This window comes from Malus sylvestris, chromosome 15 (genome assembly GCF_916048215.2).
Source record: "Malus sylvestris chromosome 15, drMalSylv7.2, whole genome shotgun sequence".
NCBI classification, from domain to species: domain Eukaryota; kingdom Viridiplantae; phylum Streptophyta; class Magnoliopsida; order Rosales; family Rosaceae; genus Malus; species Malus sylvestris.
The window spans coordinates 29460275-29471361 of NC_062274.1; the positions used below are offsets into that span (position 1 = coordinate 29460275).

The 11087-nt window shown below is 38.2% G+C and overlaps 1 long non-coding RNA gene across 1 annotated transcript; it reads right to left on the minus strand.

The window, feature by feature from the left end:
- Positions 1-3188, minus strand: LOC126602143 (uncharacterized). The gene is made up of 2 exons (XR_007615997.1): positions 81-3188; positions 1-39 (listed from the first exon to the last, which is right to left on the minus strand). It is a non-coding gene; the product is annotated as an uncharacterized LOC126602143 (long non-coding RNA).
- Positions 3189-11087: the final 7899 nt, after the last annotated feature.

Below are 11087 nucleotides of genomic sequence, written 5' to 3' on the forward strand. Positions count from 1 at the left end.
TTTTTATTTTCTTTGTGTACAATCTTTCTTTTTTCTTTTCTCTTTTTTTTTTTTTTTTTTTTTTTTTTTTTTTTTTATACAAACATGAAATACCCCCACACTTATTCTTTTGCCAAACACCTTCAAAGTACTTCATAAACGTTTCTCATAAGACAATCTCGCATTGCTCGCTTGGAAAGGGTAAGGAAAAAAATTTCAGGTATAAGGGTAGACATATCTGGTGATAAGAAATAAAAGGCTCAACATACACAGCTCAAATTGGCAATCTAATGATATCCTTTTTATTTGGGAAACATGGTTATTTGGGCCATGGTGGTAAACCTAATGCCTCTATCATTTCCAAGTTCATGCAATCAATGACAAACATTTCGAAAGATCGTTACGCAAGTTCTAGAGATGTATCTCACATAAGTTCATCACACATTAAAGAATAGGAGTGTATGAAAAATACACACACTTTCAATAGGCTCAAAAACTCACATAGGATATATATGGTCACTAAATTCACATATGAAGCTTTAAGTCATGCTTTAGTTTCACATTAACAAGGCTATGTGCATTTGGTTTTTCAAGGATGGTCAAACATGTACAAAACTAACAAGAGAATTAGGAATTTCACAAAACACATGTTAACTAAGTTCTTGATGATCATGGTTCAAATTTGATCTAATTATATCATTGGGTCGGGAAACTAACAAAAATCTAATTCAAAACAATAAGGGAAACAAGACAATATTTTTGGATTTTTAAATTTTCCGATTTTTTTTTTTTTTTTTTTTTTTAAAGAAAACAAAAACTAACAACACAGAAACAAATGAAATTCTAGAGATTTCTACCCCCACACTTAAACTTGACATTGTCCCCAATGTCAGAAAACACTATAATGCAAATAAAAAAAATAAAATAAAATAAAATAAATAATAAGAAACAAAATAACGCAATTGGACTGAAAACTTCCCTAATTTGCAGTAAAATCAAGCGATGACCCCCAAGCTAAAATTCTGCAATCAACTTCAAGGGTGGAAATAACCAAAAGTTCCTGCAAAGAAAAGAAATAATTCAGTTAAGTACGCAAGAAAATTAATTAAAAAAAAATTGCAAACGAAAAATTGAAAATTACGATAAAAGATAATGAATAAAACTAATAAGTAATCATTGGTCGTGCTTGTTGACTTTCCACAGCTTTCCTCTTGAACAGGGTGACACTTAGCTTTTCACTTGCAAGTGATGATTTTATGCTATTGTACTGCAAGGCTTTGCTCTTTGGGAATGTTGCAGTTCCTTATTTGTTCTCCAAGCAGATGTGGCAGCTTCTCTTGTTCTTCATCTCAGACTCCTTACGCTGGGATGATTGCGCAAGCTGCATTCTTCTCTGCTTGTTTCCTCTGCATGGCGGGCAGGCACGAGGTAGAGGTGTTGGTCTGTTTCTTTCTTCAATCTTTCCAAGTGCCCACCTCTTGCTCTCTTTCTCCTTGTCCTTAGTTGAGGATGAATCAGCACGTTGTCTCCACATGCTTCGAGGTATCATCTTCACTTCCCTTATAAGTGAGAAACAAAGCGAAAGCACAAGATGATGAGTACTCGAGAGCAGGTGCTGGCTGGAGAAAGGACAGGGAGAAAGCATGATATGAGATACTCTTGCTTTCAACCTTCATGATATGAAATACTTTTGCTTTGAATGGGTTGTTCGCAGGAGTATCCCAAGGAATGAGGAACACAGAGTAACTTAGGAGGATTCTTTGGGAATGCATTTTCGGAGATGAAGAAGTGCGGAGAGGGTGTGTCTTTGCTGTGGAAGGCGAAGGTAGATACTTATAGGGCTTTTCTTCACAACCGGAACTGTTCTCTCACTCATTGTCGGCAGCCGGTGGATGGATGAATAGTACAAATTACGCGCTTTCTGACAAAGCTGCCCGTAATTTCCGCAAAGCAGATTCCTCATTGGTATCTGGAATCGGCGCTTCGAGCTCTGAGCATCGTCGATTGTAGAGGTAGCATGTGACACGTGCGGATAAATCTGGAAAAGAAGATTTGCCCGTGGGTTGAAGCCCAGCTTTTGAGAAAGCTAGCGTGTCTTTGACTGTTGAATTTCCCTCTTCGATTTCTGAATTGGTGCTTCGACAAACTGCCCGAGAATTTCGCAAAGCAATTTGCGTGTGACAAGTGACGACACGTCTGGACAAATTGATCTTTTGAAATCCGGGGTTCGGCTCATTGTTTCTGAGCAAGCCCAGCCTTTAAGAAATGAAACGCCTCTTTTGAGAAAAGAATCCGGTTTTTGAGAACGGAAACTCCTCTTTTGAGAAAAGAATCCGGCTTTTGAGAAAGGAGCCCCGACTCTTTGATTTGCGAGAGGACGCTTCTCTGAGGAGCGCCTCTCCGATTTCTTCTTTTTATAGAGGCGTTAAGCTTGTTCCACAACACACTTGAGCACCCTCCTGTAAACACTCCCTTCTTGCACTTGTTTAATCTTGATCATTCCGACTCTCTTCTTTCTTCACCACCTCTGAAAAATGTCTGGCCCTTCCGATCGTCGTTTTGACTTGAACATTGGTGAAGAGGCAGCTCCGCCTTCACCAGACAATATATGGCGCCCATCCTTCATATCCCCTACCGGTCCTCTTACCGTGGGGGATTCGGTGATGAAAAATGACATGACTGCTGCGGTGGTGGCCCGGAATCTTGTCACCCCCAGAGATAACAGACTGCTCGCTAGGCGGTCTGATGAATTGGCGGTTAAGGAGTCTCTGGCACTTAGCGTGCAGTGCGCCGGTTCCGTATCCAACATGGCCCAACGCCTATTTGCTCGAACCCGTCACGTTGAATCGTTGGTGGCTGAAATACAGAGTCTCAAAGAGGAGATTAGAGGACTCAAGCATGAAAATAAACAATTGCACAAGCTTGCACACAATTATGCCACCAGCATGAAGAGAAAGATTGACCAGATGCAGGACACCGATGGTCAAATTTTACTTGATCATCGGAGGTTTGTGGGTTTGTTCCAACCGCATCTGCCTTCGTCTTCTGGAGCGGCACCGCGTAGTGAAGCTCCAACTGATCAACCTCTGCTGCCTCCTCCTTCTGTGGCCCCGCCGACTGCTGAAGCCCCGCCTACTACCGAAGCACCACCCGACCAATGAATACTATTAGTTTACATTATTGTAAAATATTTGTACTTTTTTTTATTTTTTTTTTTAATTTAATTACTTTTTTATTTTTTTTATGTATTTTTTTTTCATTAATTTTAAATTTTATCTTTTTTTTTTTTTTTTATATGTAAATTAATGTAAAGAGACTTTGGTTAACCTTCCCCCACACTTAAACTAAATAACACAAACACAAACTCACAGAAATCAACCAAATAACACAACTAACTAAACAAAACAAAATGAAAGCAGTAAAGATAAGGGTGGAAGAATGCAAAGCTGATTGGGTTAGCGATTCCAAAGTCTCCATTCGTTGAATGCTTGGGTTGCCTCCCAAGAAGCGCTTGATTTAACGTCTTTAGCCGGACGCATCTTTCCTTTAAATTTCCCTCGGCTCCATTTGAACCTAAAATCAAAGAAAGAAAAATAAATCAAAAATCAAAAATAAAATACACAAACACCAATATAAACATAAACAAAAACAAAAATAAAAGGATTAGCAAAGTTGCTAATCCCCGGCAACGGCGCCAAAATTTGATGCGAAAATTACTTGACACACAAATTAAACCCTCTTTTTGACAATTGTAGTATAGATGTAAGTAGGGTATCGTTCTAGGCCGGGGATTAGGAGGGATTGCTAATCTATTCTAAATTAATTTAAAAATATTAAATAAGATTCAAGGACCCAAAATTAGGCTAAAAACTCTAATAACTCGAAACACACTTAAAATGACTCAAAACAATGAAAACAATTAAATTAAACACTAGGAACTGAAATGGACGGAAATTAAATTAAAAGACTAACAATAAAGAAAACTAACTAAATAATATAAATTAATAATGGATGGGTGTTTGGTTTTGATGAAAAGTAAATTAAACTTAATTAAATTACAGAATTGATAAAAACATAAAATTAAGGTAAAATGATAAATGACGGACTAGCTAGAGGGTTCTTCTCCACACATGTTATACTTGCATACAAAATGATTTCCAGTTGTTCATTTAATAAATTGTGAATCTCAATACTCCAGATTAACCGTGAACAGCACTTTTTTAATCTTCAAGTTTTCCTTAAGTTATTGAATTGGACGGAAAAACGCATACAACAATTCAAAACATTCTTCAAAAGTCCCCTACGTGAAAAGCACAATAGCGATACAATCAAAGATCATTAAACTTTGTGAAAACTATAAGCATTGACGAGGCATTCGTAACTATGAAAAGCATGATACTCTTGCCAAGAATTTACTTAACGTGATTGTGACTAGCAACCTTTACTACTTGTGAAAATAAGTTCATAACGATTAGGTGAAATTCACTTATATTCTAGCATCAAATTCATGCATGTAAATTAAGCGTGCACTCTCAACCAACATACACAAATAAGTTATCAATCAAGCAGTTAAGCAAATTAAATCACAACTCAGAAATCACAACTGAAGGTAATCAATTCATATTACAAATATATTCATGGCTTTGAATTAACCTCTAGCCAAATTAAATTTAGTTACACATTATTAAAACAAAAATAAAATAAAAGTTTGGAAAGATTTAACCGAAAGAGAGTGAAGCCTCTGCTTCTGTGCTACTGCTGCCCCCCCTGGACTCTCCCCGCTGTCTTTCCCCGTGCTCACCTTTTCTCCCCTTGCTCACCTTCTTTTCTTTCAGCTGTCAGTACGTGCTGACCTCTGACCTGCCTCTCCTCCAATCCCGTGCGCTGCTCAACTGCAAAGGCAGCTTTTCTTTTCTCCTCTGTCCGCGCCTCACTTTGCACTCCCCTGTCAGTTCTCTCCTCTTTCTCTCCCTCTCTCTATTTTTCTTTCTTTCCGTGCCTTCTCTCTCAAGCTGCCAAATGCAGCGCCTATCTCACTCTCCCTCCTGACTCCCTCGCTCAAGCTGCCAAATGGCAGCCTTTCTCTCCTCCTTACGTCAGTCTCAGCTGCCAAGGGCAGCCCGTACCTCACATTTCCTCCTGACCCTTTGCGCCCCGTTCCTTCCTCTGACTGTCTCGCTGACAGTCCCTCCTATCTCTCCCCTATTCTCTTTTCTTCGTCCTTCTGCGAGCTGCCCAAAGGGCAGCTCCCTTCTCCCGCTCCCAGACCCCCTTCTCTACATACCTCAGATTTCCTTTTATTTCCTCCCCTCTAATTATCCTGCTTTCTTCTTTGGATTCCCTTTTTCGCAGTCTTCTCATTTCCTCTTTCTCTCGCCAGCTGCAAAGGTTTTCTTTGTCTGCCTAATCTCCCGCTGCCCTCCTTGGATTCCTCTTTCAATTCTCCCCTTAGCTGTCTTGGGCAGCTTCTTTTTATTATTATTTTTTGCTTGTCTTTCAACATATAGACATAGAGAGGGACAAACCTTGTTTATAAAATGTAAATTAATATTATCATGTGACAATAAAAGGTAATATTGCATAACAGATCCTATAAACACAAAAATAACGTAAATAGCTCAAAAATATAAGGAACTAACCAAGAAAAGACGAGTGAATTCGAAGTAAAAATATATATAAATATGATCCGATCAACAACCTGCCCAAAAATCAGGATCGTCTATTGATAATGATCAAATTTTTAATTTACTAATTTCTATGGCGCAGGGAATGCAAAATAGGGACAAAAAGGTGGACGAGTTGGAGAAACAAGTAGGGCAAATTGCCGAGTTTGTTGGGCAGTTTAGAGAACAAGGCAAGCTTCCTAGTTCAACCATTGCGAATCCAAAAGGAGGCTTTGAAACCGTCAATGCAATCATGTTGAGAAGTGGTACACAGGTTGGAGCCAAACCAAAATCATCCAAATCAAGTCACGATGAGGATGAAAAGTTGCTACAAGAGGAAGCACAGGGACCAAAACTCACGGCCAAGGATGAACAATCCTTGCCACCACCATCTAGCCCTCCTAAGCCGTCCCAAACCACCAAGGTAAGTCCAAATTCGACTTTTTCTAGTTCCATTCCACTAAATGTGCCCTTTCCTGGCAGGTTTAGGCAATCAAAGAAGGAAGAAGCCGAGAAGGACATTCTAGAGACCTTTCGGAAAGTTCAAGTCAATATTCCGCTCCTTGATGCAATTAAGCAAGTCCCGAGGTATGCTCAGTTTTTAAAAGAACTTTGTACATCAAGGAGAAGGATTTCGAACAAAGAGGTGGTCCAAGTAAGTGAGAATGTTTCTGCCATGTTACAAAGGAAATTACCCCCTAAATGCAAAGATCCTGGTAGTTTTACAATTCCGTGCGTTATTGGCAAGACTAAGTTTGAACAATGCATGTTAGACTTAGGGGCTTCGATTAATGTTATGCCATACTCTATTTATGCATCTATGAACTTAGGTGAGCTTAAAAACGATGGTGTGATTATTCAATTAGCCGATCGTTCTAATGCATATCCAAAGGGTGTTTTGGAAGATGTGTTGGTGCAGGTGGGCAATTTGATTTTTCCAGCGGACTTTTACGTGCTTGACATGGAGGATTCACCCTATTCTACCCCATTGCCGATACTATTAGGGCGGCCCTTCATGAAGACAGCCCAAACCAAGATTGATGTGGCTAAGGGAGAGTTAACAATGGAGTTTGGTGATGAATTGATTAAATTCAAAGTTCCTGAATATGTTAAGAATCCTCATGATGTTCGTTCTTGTTTTGCAATAGATGTGATTAAACATGTGGGGAAGGAACATTCATGCGCACCAATCAAGAAGGATGTCCCTAGATGCATCATCGAAGAGGGTATTGGAGTGGAGCATACAAAACATGTCATTACACCCAAAATACCAAATCTGGCCGAGAGCACCACCTTTGCTGCCCCTTTTGAGTCTTCATCTACATGCATTGGTAAGCCTCCTCCTCTAATTCCAATTCCCATTTCCACTAATAGGTTATTGCCTTCTGTGGTGCAGGTACCAAATCGAATCCATGATTATGGGAGTTTTTACTTTGACCTTGGGAAGCTTAATGCCACAATCTGGGACCATCATTATCCACTGCCATACATAGACCCAATGCATGAGTATTTCACGGAGCATGTCATGGAGGATGTACCCCTCCATGCCGTGGCACCTAGTCAAGCTTAAACGGAGGTACCGTCCGGCTGGAAGGCGTTAAAGAAAGCGCTTCGTGGGAGGCAACCCATGCATTTGACAAAGGAAGGCCTAGAGAGCACTCCAATTCCAGATTTGCGTTCCTAAACCCTTCTCTTTGTTGTTGAATTAGTTTCTGCCATATTTAGTTTGTTAGTGTTTGTTTGTTTGTTTATGTGTTTTTGTGTTAGTTATGCTTTGAAACATTGAGGACAATGTTTGGTTTAAGTGTGGGGGGGGTAACCAAAGTGTTTTGATGCAAATTCGTAGGGTTTTCTCACTCATACTTCCCTATGTTGTTTCTTGCTGTTTTTAGGTGTTTTTAGGCTGTTTTGGTGAGTTTTAGTGTGTGCTGACTTATAACTCCGAAAATCACATAAAAATTTGAAAAATTGCTTTGCAAAACCCAAAAAGAGTTGTTTTTGTGTGTTTGTTTGTGTCTTAGGGTACCTTCCAACACAATGATGAGGATTTGGTTTGTAATTTCATGGCTGTTAAAGAGAGTGATTAACATGGATGAAAGTTTGATTTATTCTTTGTTTATGCTTGGTTGTGGTTATAACTTATGAATTTACATGCAATCTTAAAGGAAAAATTAGTTTTTGTAACATGCTTGAAGGAAAGAACTCAAACTAACGCTACAACCTTGTGAGACTTGAGCCTAAACGTTTATTTGGAGAGTTAATAATCTGTGATTTATTGTTTTCTAAGTCGTTGCATGATCTCATTATTCTTTGCTTGGTTACTACTTAGAAGGCGTTTCATCATTTAGTTCCAAATGCTAGAACTCATACCCATTTCATTCAAAGCATGTCATTGATTTGCATAACACATATTCAAGATAAAGTTGTGTAGTGACCACCACCATAACCAAAAAGCCGTGAATCCCCTATGTCATTATGTTTTGTACGTTTTAATCCCGTTGAGCTTTGTGAGCCTTTTCTTTGTAACCCACATTACCCTCACCTAGCTTAGATTAGGACCATCCATTAACCTTGTTCTTAAAGCGTAGTAAAGCATGATTCAAATTGAATTCCTTTGTGGCAGAAAACAAGTGTGGGGGAAGTGTTTTTCATAAGGAATTATGTGCCATAGGCACGGGTAAAAAGAAAGAAAAAAGAAAAGAAAAATGTGAAAAGAATGCGAAAAGAGTTGAAAAGAAGTGAAAAAGAGTTCTAAAGTGTTGTTTGATGAAGAAGGGGTCCAAAACAATGAATTCGACCCTAAGGAGTTGTTTAAATCTTCCCCTTGTGTTTTAAAGCTAATTTCTGCAATCTAAGTAAATTCTAAGTCTCAATTTCATTACTTTGCTTACTATCACTTTAAGAACGTTTGTTTTCCTTATCCTTTCTTTGTTAGCCAATACCCCAAGCCCCGTTACAACCCTTGACTTCTATCTTGAGTGTTATGTGTTTCAATTTGTGGAGATTGAACTTGGTATGAGCATATGGTCACTGGTTCTCGCATCTAAGTAGTAGCATTCCATTCATGAGATCATATCTCAACATGCTTATTAACTCTAGAAATTGTGTTCTTTGTGAGCATTCGTTTTTATATCTACATCAATTCTCTCACATATAACTAGTATAGGGTGTGTAGTTAGAAAATCTGAGTGAAAATAGAGTGCGTATCTTGTAAGGATTGAGGGAATTCTCTAAGGCATGTTACTACATTCAAAACATTGTTTTAATTGGTTAATTGTGAATTAGTAAGTAGTGACTATGATTAAGTATGTGCTTAAGTGTTAAATTGACTCAATTCTGTGGGAATGATAATCTTTAACATGTCATGTGCATTGGAAATCCCTAAGGCAAACGTTGGAAGGTTTAGGTTGTTTTTGTTTGTTTGGTTTGGTTTTGTTTTTCTTTTGTTTCTTTGTTTTGCTCGAGGACTAGCAAAAGCTAAGTGTGGGGGAATTTGATAGGAGCATTTATATGCGACTTAGTTAACTAGTTTTCTTGCATTTACGTTATTAGTTCTTAGTTATTTTAGTACTTTAAGCCATTTTCGTGTGTTTGTAGGTCCAAAGGGCTAAGGTAGCAAGAAAGTGCATTTTGGTGCATTTTGGAGCAGTTTTGAGCTTGGAATGGATTACATATGATATGAGCAAGATGGATGGACGAATTTGAAGACAAAAGAGGCTAAGAACATGCTAAAAATCTGGTGAAACAAATACAAGTTGCAAGAAGGGATAAATTTCTAAAAGGATTGGCCAAAACTTCACTCAAAACACATCAATGCCGTGACTTTTACTTCCACCTCCACCAGAAATTTGAGTAATGATGCAATGCTTAAATCACCATGACATGTGAGTGGATGATGCAATGCTTAGCTAACCATGACATGTGAGTGGTGCAATGCTTAGCTAACCATGACATGTGAGTGGATGACTCAAAACCTACCCCAACAACAATTCCCACTCTTGCCGTGACTTACCTACCCATTCCACCAGAAATTTGTGCTTAAACAAGTCCATCATCTCCCTATAAATACCATGCAGCAACCTCATTGAATTCATCCAGAAATTAACCATTCTCCAAGCCTTTCCTTGCCTCTCCTACATATCTAAACCCCTTCCCATCCATTCCTCCAAATAACCAACCCTTCAACATCATTCCAACCTTGTTGTGGCGGCAAGGAGAAGGAGAAAAGTCCTTGGACGCGCTTGCTATCCAACATGGATCGTTGGAACGTTTAGGTGCTTTCTTCCCTTTGTTTTTCAATGGTTAAATTTGTTTATCTTTGTTTTGTAATAATGAGGAACTAAACCCCCCTTGGCTAGGGGGGGATTCAAAACCATGTTTATGCTTGCTATATGATTTGATTACTTCCAATTGCGTTTCTTGAATTGTGAATTCAATTTACTTATCCGTTCGTATAAAAACTAATTTGTGTATGTTGGTTGAGAGTGCACGCTTAATTTTCATGCATGAATTTGACGCTAGAATATAAGGGAGTTTCACCTAATCGTTATGAACTTATATTCACAAGTAGTGAAGGTTGCTAGTCACAATCACGTTAAGTAAATTCTTGGCATAAGTTTCATGCAAATCATAGTAACGAGTGCCTCGTCAATGCTTATGTTTTTCATAGAACTTAATGATTCTTGCTTGTATCTCTATTATGCAATTCATGTAGGGAACTTGTAGGGAATGTTTTGGGTTGTCGTATGCAATCATCCAATCTAATAACTTGTTGAAAAACTAAGAGTTAATTAGTGCAATTCACGGTTAATTTGGGGCGTTGAGTATTCATAACTTATCGAAGAGCAATTGGAAATCATTTTGTATGCAAGCAAGACATGTGTGGAGAAGAACCCCTTAGCTAGCCTTCCATTATCCATTCAACCCAAATTTGTTTAAAATCTATTTAAGTTTTTAGTTTATTCGTTTTTACTTTCAACTTCACCAAACTCAAATCCCCCTTTTACTTTCTTGTTTTAAAATCTTTTGTTTACATTTTTAACTTTGTTTCTTTTTGTTTTTGAGTCAGTTTAGAGGTTTTAGCAAGCCCTCCTAATCCCCGGTTTAGAACGATCCCTACTTACATACTTTGCTACAATTGTCAAAAAGAGGGTTTAATTTGTGTGTCAAGTAATTCTCGCATCAACTAATGGGGTTTTGTTAAAATTTTGTATTTCTTAATGAGTGATGCAAAGTGGTTGTGCTTCATGTTGTAGCAACCTCGGGTGGTAATTGACTTGATCTTTGATAGTTTAGATATATTGTCTTTGATGTTTAAATTTTTAGGGTTCAATATTTAAGAGCCATTTATGAAATTTTTAGTTCCTGAACTGAATTAATATTCAATATTTTACACTTCCCTACTGATTGTTGAATCTTTGATGTTCTAATTCTAGGTGAACATTT